Source organism: Melanerpes formicivorus, unplaced genomic scaffold, assembly GCF_026170545.1.
Source record: "Melanerpes formicivorus ecotype bairdi unplaced genomic scaffold, bMelFor1.0.p_v2 SCAF_19, whole genome shotgun sequence".
Lineage (NCBI taxonomy): Eukaryota > Metazoa > Chordata > Aves > Piciformes > Picidae > Melanerpes > Melanerpes formicivorus.
This window is the reverse complement of record NW_027142371.1, coordinates 11,149,543-11,157,103: the sequence shown is the minus strand read 5'-3', so window position 1 is coordinate 11,157,103 and position 7,561 is coordinate 11,149,543. Positions and strand designations below refer to the sequence as shown.

The window sequence follows — 7,561 nt, the reverse complement described above, 5'->3', positions numbered from 1 at the left end:
AGGTCAGTGACATTTAGACCAGTCCAAGCATTATTTAAGCACTTGCTTAAATTCAGGATGCAGCTCAACTCTATCCAGGTCTCTGCTGTGCTGTAAGCAATGTTTGAAGAGCAAGTGTCCTTGAGGCCACCAGCATTCTCTGCATGTGCGCCCATGAATGCCTCTACACTCCCTGCCCATGTTGCTGATTTCTTACTGTCTGTCATGGTCCTCTGTCCTAAAGGGAGGGCCTTTAGACATCTAAGCTCAGTTCTGCTCTGCAGTGGCTGATCATGTCACTCTTGTTCCCATCTTGTTCCCATGGGCGGGGAGAGTGCAGAATTCACAGATGCATCCTAAGCTGTATTTGAGGAGTCCCTTCCTTTACTGAAGGTCCATGCCGGCGTCTCGGTAACAATAGTGTGGTGGCCACAAGGCCATAGTCACACAAACAGTGTGAGTCACTTGTCAGCACTAGCTCACTGCTGAAGAGTAACTCATTCGTCTCCTCAGGTGGCACCAATGTTGAGAACACAGGAACCCACCCCCAAGACTGGGAGTTCCTTCTCCCATGGAACAAGTGATAGAGCAAGAGGAAAGGGCCTTGGGTTGCACTGGGGGATGTTTGGTTTGGACATTGGGAAAGATTTCTTTACTAAGGGAGTGGCCAGGCATTGGAGTGGGGTGTCCAGGGAGGTGGTGGGGTTGTCGTCCCTGGAGGTGTACAAAAAGGGTGTAGATGTGCTGCTTTGGGACACAGTTTGGTGGGCATGGTGGTGTTGGGTTGACAGTTGGACTGGATGATCCTGAAGACCTTTCCCAACTTTGATGATTCTATGAATATGTGTTTAATTAAGTATGTGACAAAGTGGCAGTATGGATATAACAAATATATGACTTAGAATCATGAAGATCTTGCCCCCTCCAAATGGCTTAAAGAGATAGATCACCTGTATAGTGTTACTTGCTGAAGTGCTAGGAAGCACATAAACATATATCCACCTCATTCCCAGCTCCACTAAGCAGCCACATCACATGAAGGACAATTAATTAAAACACTTCCAGGAATCTCATAATCCAGACTGGGATTTGGAAAGGAGCATCAGCCTGCCCCCAGAGCTGTGCTGGAAGGGTTGTTTGTTGCTAACCCCATTCCAGATTTCCCAAGGCTGTCATACCCTCAACTGCTGCCGTGATCTGTGCGTCTTTATTCCGAGATAAAGATGAGAACCCCCGGCTCTTGTCTCAGATAACAGCACAAAGCATTACAATGACAGAACAAAGACTTAAAACTCAGCTTCAAACATGCAGCCATTTGTTACTGTCCCCAGCACAGCTGCTGAGCCAGCCTGCTGCAGGTTGTTCACATAAGCGGAGAACTGAGCAGTGAGAGCTACCTCCATGTCCTCTGGTTCCTTACAGCTTCCTTCCTTTGTTATCGTGCTGTATTTATTGGACAGTGTCTTTGTATCTGACATCAGCTACTGTGGGGTTGGTTAAAGGCTTGTCATGACATGAAGATGTGTAGACTTTGAGGTTCCTCATGCAAAAATGCCAACATTTCTCATGTGGGTCCTTACAAGCATCCTTCCCAGCAGCATGTACCTCATCATTGCTGTTCAAGTGCTAGCACAGCAGGACTGGGTGCACATCAGAGGCTTTCTCCTGCTGGGATCCAGGCCAATGAGTTTCTCTCCTGTTGCACTGAAAGTCAAGAGTGGAGATGGTTTTTTCCTGTTGCAAGTGTCTGACCCATTTCCACTGGAAACTTGTGACTTGTTGTTACATTGTAGGAAAGTTCTCCCAGAACTCCTGTGTTTATTAGAAACCCTGTTCTGAAATGGGTTGTCCAATGAAGACACATCTGGAATCTTCTGCAATGAGTACAGAGTGAATGTATATTATTTTTAGAGTGGCACACAGCTACAGCTTCATCCTCTAAAGGTGGTGCTGGAGTGTGTCCAAAGAAGGGCAATGAGTCTGGTGAAAGGTTTAGAGCATGTGTCTTGTGAGGAGCAGCTGAGGAAACTGGGGTTGTTCAGTCTGGAGGAAAGGAGGCTGACAGGAGACCTCCTGTCTCTACAACTCCCTGAAAGGAGGTTGGGCTGATGTGGATGATGGTGTCTTCTCACAAGCAAAAACTTATAGGACAAGAGGAAATGACCTCAAGTTGCATCAGGGCAAGTTTAGGTTGGACATGAGGAAAAATGTCTTCCCCCAAAGGGTCATCAAGGCCTGGAATGTGTGGCCAGTAGTGGAGTCCCAGTCCCTGGAGAGACTGAAAAGCTGTGTAGATGTGGTGCTGACAGACGTGGTTTAGTGGTGACCTGGCAGTGCTGGATTATTGCTCGGACTTGATGATCTTAAAGGTCTCTTCTAGACAAAACAGTTGTTTAATTCTGTGACTCCTTCAAGCAGAGTTGCTCAGCTGAGGGCTGATGTAGCTGATTTTGGGGGCTGTTAGAATTACTGATGATGACTGATGGTCTGCTTCATTGCCTGCTTAGAGCTTGAAAAGCTCCTTGTACCTCTGCTCCTGGTAGGAAACACTTTAAAAAGGAATTTTCTATCCCACTGTGTTGCAAGTGACCTTTCCACGGAGGTGGAGTCTGGTTCTACTGTGGTCTCCAACATCCCTTTCACTCAGCCCACCGCCAGTGCCATGAGCAGGCAGGAACCAGCAGCTCTTGCGCAAGGCAGGGCTGGAACTGGGATCCCCAGTGCGGGGCCACGGCTGGGCTCCCATTGTTCCTGGCCTGCCAGACAAAGGGTTAAGTAAATGTTTGGAGAAGATAAGGTGCCCTGTTGACAAGCAGCAGGCTCCAGCGGTCTCAGCAGGATCTCTCCCAGCGGTGATAAATGGGGAGGTTTTCAAAGTGGGATCAGCAGACGCCTCGGAGAGGGCGGTTGCTGATGCCGTGATTGGCAGTGGGGAAGGAATCTGAAGGTGTTTAATGATCCCACACTCTGCCGCAGCTTTTTTAAAGCCTCGGTGTCTAGCCAGAGGAAAACCCTCTATCAGCCGCCTAGCCTCACACTCCCAGGGCTTTTCTCTTGTTGTTGCCTTTTATTCTTTCCACTAAAACATGGGAACATCCACTGAAAGGGATCCTGATAAGGACCCACTGGGATTCCCCATCCTCCCGTGCTGGTTTTGCCTCTCTTCATTTTCTCTTTGAAGTGTCCTGCATATGGTAGCTGAACTGTTTGGTTTGGCCCACTTCAGTCAGGAGTTGTGTTTTGGGGGAAATAGAGTGTATTAAACTAAGCAAAAGGGTTTTTCACTGCTCTGCAGAGCTGCATTATTCCAATTACTGACTCACTGTAGTAAATATGCAATCCCTTGCTGCAGTAAACATACAGTCATAAAGGGTTTGAACCCTTGATGTGACATAACTAGGGGCACAGACCCTTAGAGGGTTTTCCTCCTGTAAATTAAGCCCCAAAGCTGTTTGAAGGTCTGAAGACCTAATGCTTTTTTTTTGTCCCAGATGGGGTAGAGCAGTTGGGTCTGGGAGGATGAAGCTTTGCCATGTGCTTTCATGGGCTGCCTCTCAAAGCAGGAATTAAAGCAGCTGTATTCCCTGTGGGGTGAGAAATGGGTATAAAATGCTGTCTGGTGCTATCTACACCTGATTTACACCAAAAGGAGTGAGCTGGCTGGGAAAGCTGCTGGGTAACAGGGATCCAGGCACAAGGAATGAGCTTATCCTCTGGGCCAGCCTCATCCTGGAAGGACTGGGATGGGTGCATGAGGCTTTTTGTTGGGGGTGGGGGTAGAAAGCAGCCTGGCCAGTGCTGCCACTTCTGAGCTGGGTGTGCTGAAGGCAGCAAGGGATGGGAGGCTGCTTCCCCAGGCTAAGATGAAAGGAGCTGGGTATAACCCAGCAAAGGGCCAGATGAGTCGGGACATGAAAAGCAGTGGAAAGTATCTGAAGAATGTAAACACCAAGGTGGAAGAGGAATTATTTAGCATGTTATGGGCTTGGAACTAGGTGCGAGGGGATGGAACAACAAGGAAAATTCACTCCTGCTAAGGGGGAAGCTTTGCTAGCAGCTAAGGCTGGAGGTGGAAAGCAAAGAATGGTTTCAGCAGAGCAACTCTCCAAGTCTCCTTGTCTGGAGGCGGGAGGTTGCTGGGGCAGGGGGGCAACTGGAGCTGCTCTAACTGGAGCTGCTCTAACTGGAGCTGCTCTCTTGCGGCGCATCTGCGCTCACTGCCATCACCTCCTCCTCTAGCCACGCCGGGGCCGAGCCCGGGCTGCGAGCCAAGGGGGGTCACGCTGAGAACAAATAGGATTTAGTGATTGTAAGAGGGGAATGTGAAATGCCTGGAGGAATTTTGATTGAAATTTTATAACTTCAAGAAAAATCTTTTGCAGATAAATCAGGAGGTGGCTTAATAAACAGTTTGAGAGATTAGTATTGAAACAAATCCCAGTTAAGTCCCGACAGAGGAGTTGGGGAAGGGAAGACCACTGCAGCTAAAGGACGTCAGGGGTATTACAGGCACTAAACAGAAGGCTTTCCAAAAATATAAACAATCTGGGGAGGGGGCAGATTGGGAAACCTATAAAAATAAGCAGAACCACATTAAAAGGCTAAACAGTGAAGCAAAATAAAATATTAAACACGGGCTTGTGAGGGAGCTTTCAGCTTGTAGCATTGGCCAGCCTTGTCCTCGCCAGGGCAGGAAACAGGGGCAGGTCCCAAGGGGTGTGTGAGGCTTGGGGGGGTAGGGGGGGAGTACAGCCTGTGCTGTGGTGGGGTTCTAGTGAGATGTGGCAGCCTGTGGTTCAGAGACCAGCATCCTTCTCCATAGATCAGACCCAAGATAACAGGGGGAATATCACTTTAATGAGGATCCTAAATGCATTAGACACTGAGCAGATGTCTTCCACCCAAGATTTCCTAATATCTGAAGTAATAAAAGGGACCTATAGCTAAAAGAGCTTGTAGCAAAGCCCTGAAGATCTGCAGGACACAAAGATCCAAGAACAGCCAAACAAAGGTTCTTGCAGGAGACTTGCACAAAGCAAAAGTTGGAGCAGCAAAGTCTCTCTGTAAGCAACGAGCTGCAAGACCAAGAATGGGTTTGCAGTGGTCTTACCAATTGGGACAGAAACCAAAGCCATTTCCACTAGAGAACTCTGCACTTTGGTCAAAAATGTTGCTCAGAAAAGGAGGGAGGTAGGGGAAGTAGGGGTCCTTCATTTGGGAAATAGTTTGAAGTCAGAGCCTAAAGTGAGCATATAAAACATTCAGTATTCATCTTCAGCCCAGCATCCCACGTTCTCCAGGGTACCTATGGAAGAGCAGGCACACTGCTCCCTGTCCAGGTTGTGGGTCTCTCACCTGCCTGCAACAAAGCTGCAGTGATTCCCAGGTCTTCTGCCAGCTGGACACACAAGGAGCTTCAGTTCAGAGCTGTCCAACAGGCGCATTTGATTCCCCAGATAACCATTACCAGCATCTTTAGTCCCTCAGCCACGGTGGTGGAGGGAACTGATGCTGAAGGCACAGGCAGGTTTCCCTGGATGACATGTGGCATAAGAGCAGGATGTCCAGCTGGATCTGGTGGTGTTCTCAATTACATATGGTGTTACATATGCCAAGATCCAATTAGATGAAGCAGTGTTGTTCCATCCAGCTCATCTTTTGACTGTCAGGTTTGCAACTTTGCCGTCTGGTCCTGAGAACCCAGCCATCATCCAAAACAGGAAGGTAGATCTGGGTCATCTACAAAGCAAGGTGTCAAGGACATTGTCCAGCCCTTGGGCAACGTTGCCTGTGATCAGGGGAAACCGAGGCACAGGTAGGAGGGGACTGCAGAGATGATGGATCTGAAGTCAGCGGGAGGTGCTGTCTTCATCCTGGTCCTCTGGCTGGTGCTCCACGCTGGTGGTGCTGTGGCTGACCCCGTTAGATGTTCATCGAGGGCCTATTTTTAATCACCTTTCCACTGGCTTTTTGCAACACCCCGTTCACACTTGCTCTGTGAAAAAGGATGTCAGAGCAGATTAACAGCTGGTTCCTGCCTGCTCCGACAGCTCTGACAATGCGTCCCTTCTTCTCAAGGTGACAGGAACATGCAGCTGCCTAATGGGTACAGAAGTGTCTATTCTTTCCCAGTGACATTTATTGTGAAATATCTGAGTGGGACTGAGAGACATGCAAGGCTTTCCCTGCCTTATCAGGCGACCCTGGTCAGTGTCCTGCTGTCAAGGACTAAAGTAATTTATGTCAGAGCTGCAAGTGTTTACTTATCTGCCCCAGCACCCAGCTCAGCCAAATGCAGCCAGACTGGCTCCGGTGGGGCTCACCAGCCTTTTCCTGCTGGTGGGAAAAACTGGGTGCCTGCCCCATCCCAGACAGCCAAGGCAGGAGGGGGGAAATGGGGCAACCTGAAAACATGGGGATGTCAGAGGCAGGGCTGTACCAGCCAGAAGTGACATCCCAGGGCAGAATTGCCTAAAGCAAAGCCAGAGCAGTGTCAGGAGACATCTGTACAGTGGCATGAGTGGAGGGGTGAATTTAGAGAGAGTTTTGCTGGACAGAGTGAAAGAGCACCTAGCTGGTGGAAGCTGTGTCAGGTCCTTGCTGTGGTTTCTTGGGACATCAAGCAATCTGGTCTAGTGGAGGGTGTCCATGCCCATAGCAGGGAGCTTTAAGGTCCTTTCTGACTCAAACCATTCTATGAATCTATGAACCACACCTGGGTCACCACAAAAAGCAGTGGGAAAGGGATGGAGATTTGCTAAACATCTTCTGGTTTCTCAACTTAAGGACTTCGGTTTTATTGAGTGAGGATTTGGGAGGACAGAGATGCTCAAGGGAGACAGAATTGTTCAGAGTATGGTGGCAACCCAGTCCTGAGGACCCCTGGCTCTACAGCAGCTTGGCAAGGCATCCCAAACTTCCATGAGCCTCCTGGGTGGTTTTAAAGGACGACTTCTGTGCTTCTGTCTTGTGTCATGACAAAAGCCGGAACTTTTAGTGCATCTGGCCCTTGGACTCCACAACTTTCCCTTAGATTGGGTTCCAAAAGTCTCCAGTTTTATAAAGCAGTGTGATTATCCTGGCAGCCCTCCCCCTACACTGGCCAGCATCCATCATCCCAAACGGGACAACTTTCATCTCGCCTGGAATCGCACATCCTTCGCGGCACGGGAGAGATGAGCACCGGCCTGATCGCTGCGCTCCCGTGGGTGACTCCTTCCTGATGTATGTGCCCAGAGATAAATACTGAGTGGTGGAAGTTTCCTCCCTGAAGCTCACAAGCTCTTGTTGTTGGGCTGGGAAAACCTTTAACCAGTTGGGATGTTGGGAACAATGGATTAAAGGAGACAGACTATCTCTTGCTATATGAGCTGTCATTCTAAATCAGCCTGCTTTCCACACACACAAATCCAGGGCACTCCTCAGAACAAAATATTCCACTGACAATGTATTTCTCCTGACAAATATTTTTCTGAGTTATCTCAGGCACATGATCAAAGGGCTGGTCCTGTGCTGGGGAGGAGCTGCAAGTGCTTGGGGTACCCGTGGGACCCTGGTCTTGTGCCCCCCGTGCCTGCCCAGT

At 49.1% G+C, this 7,561-nt stretch overlaps 1 long non-coding RNA gene across 1 annotated transcript; it reads right to left on the bottom strand.

The window, feature by feature from the left end:
- Window positions 1–1,167: 1,167 nt before the first annotated feature.
- Window positions 1,168–6,093, bottom strand: LOC137447130 (uncharacterized). The gene is made up of 2 exons (XR_010988797.1): window positions 5,335–6,093; window positions 1,168–2,735 (listed from the first exon to the last, which is right to left on the bottom strand). It is a non-coding gene; the product is annotated as an uncharacterized lncRNA (long non-coding RNA).
- Window positions 6,094–7,561: the final 1,468 nt, after the last annotated feature.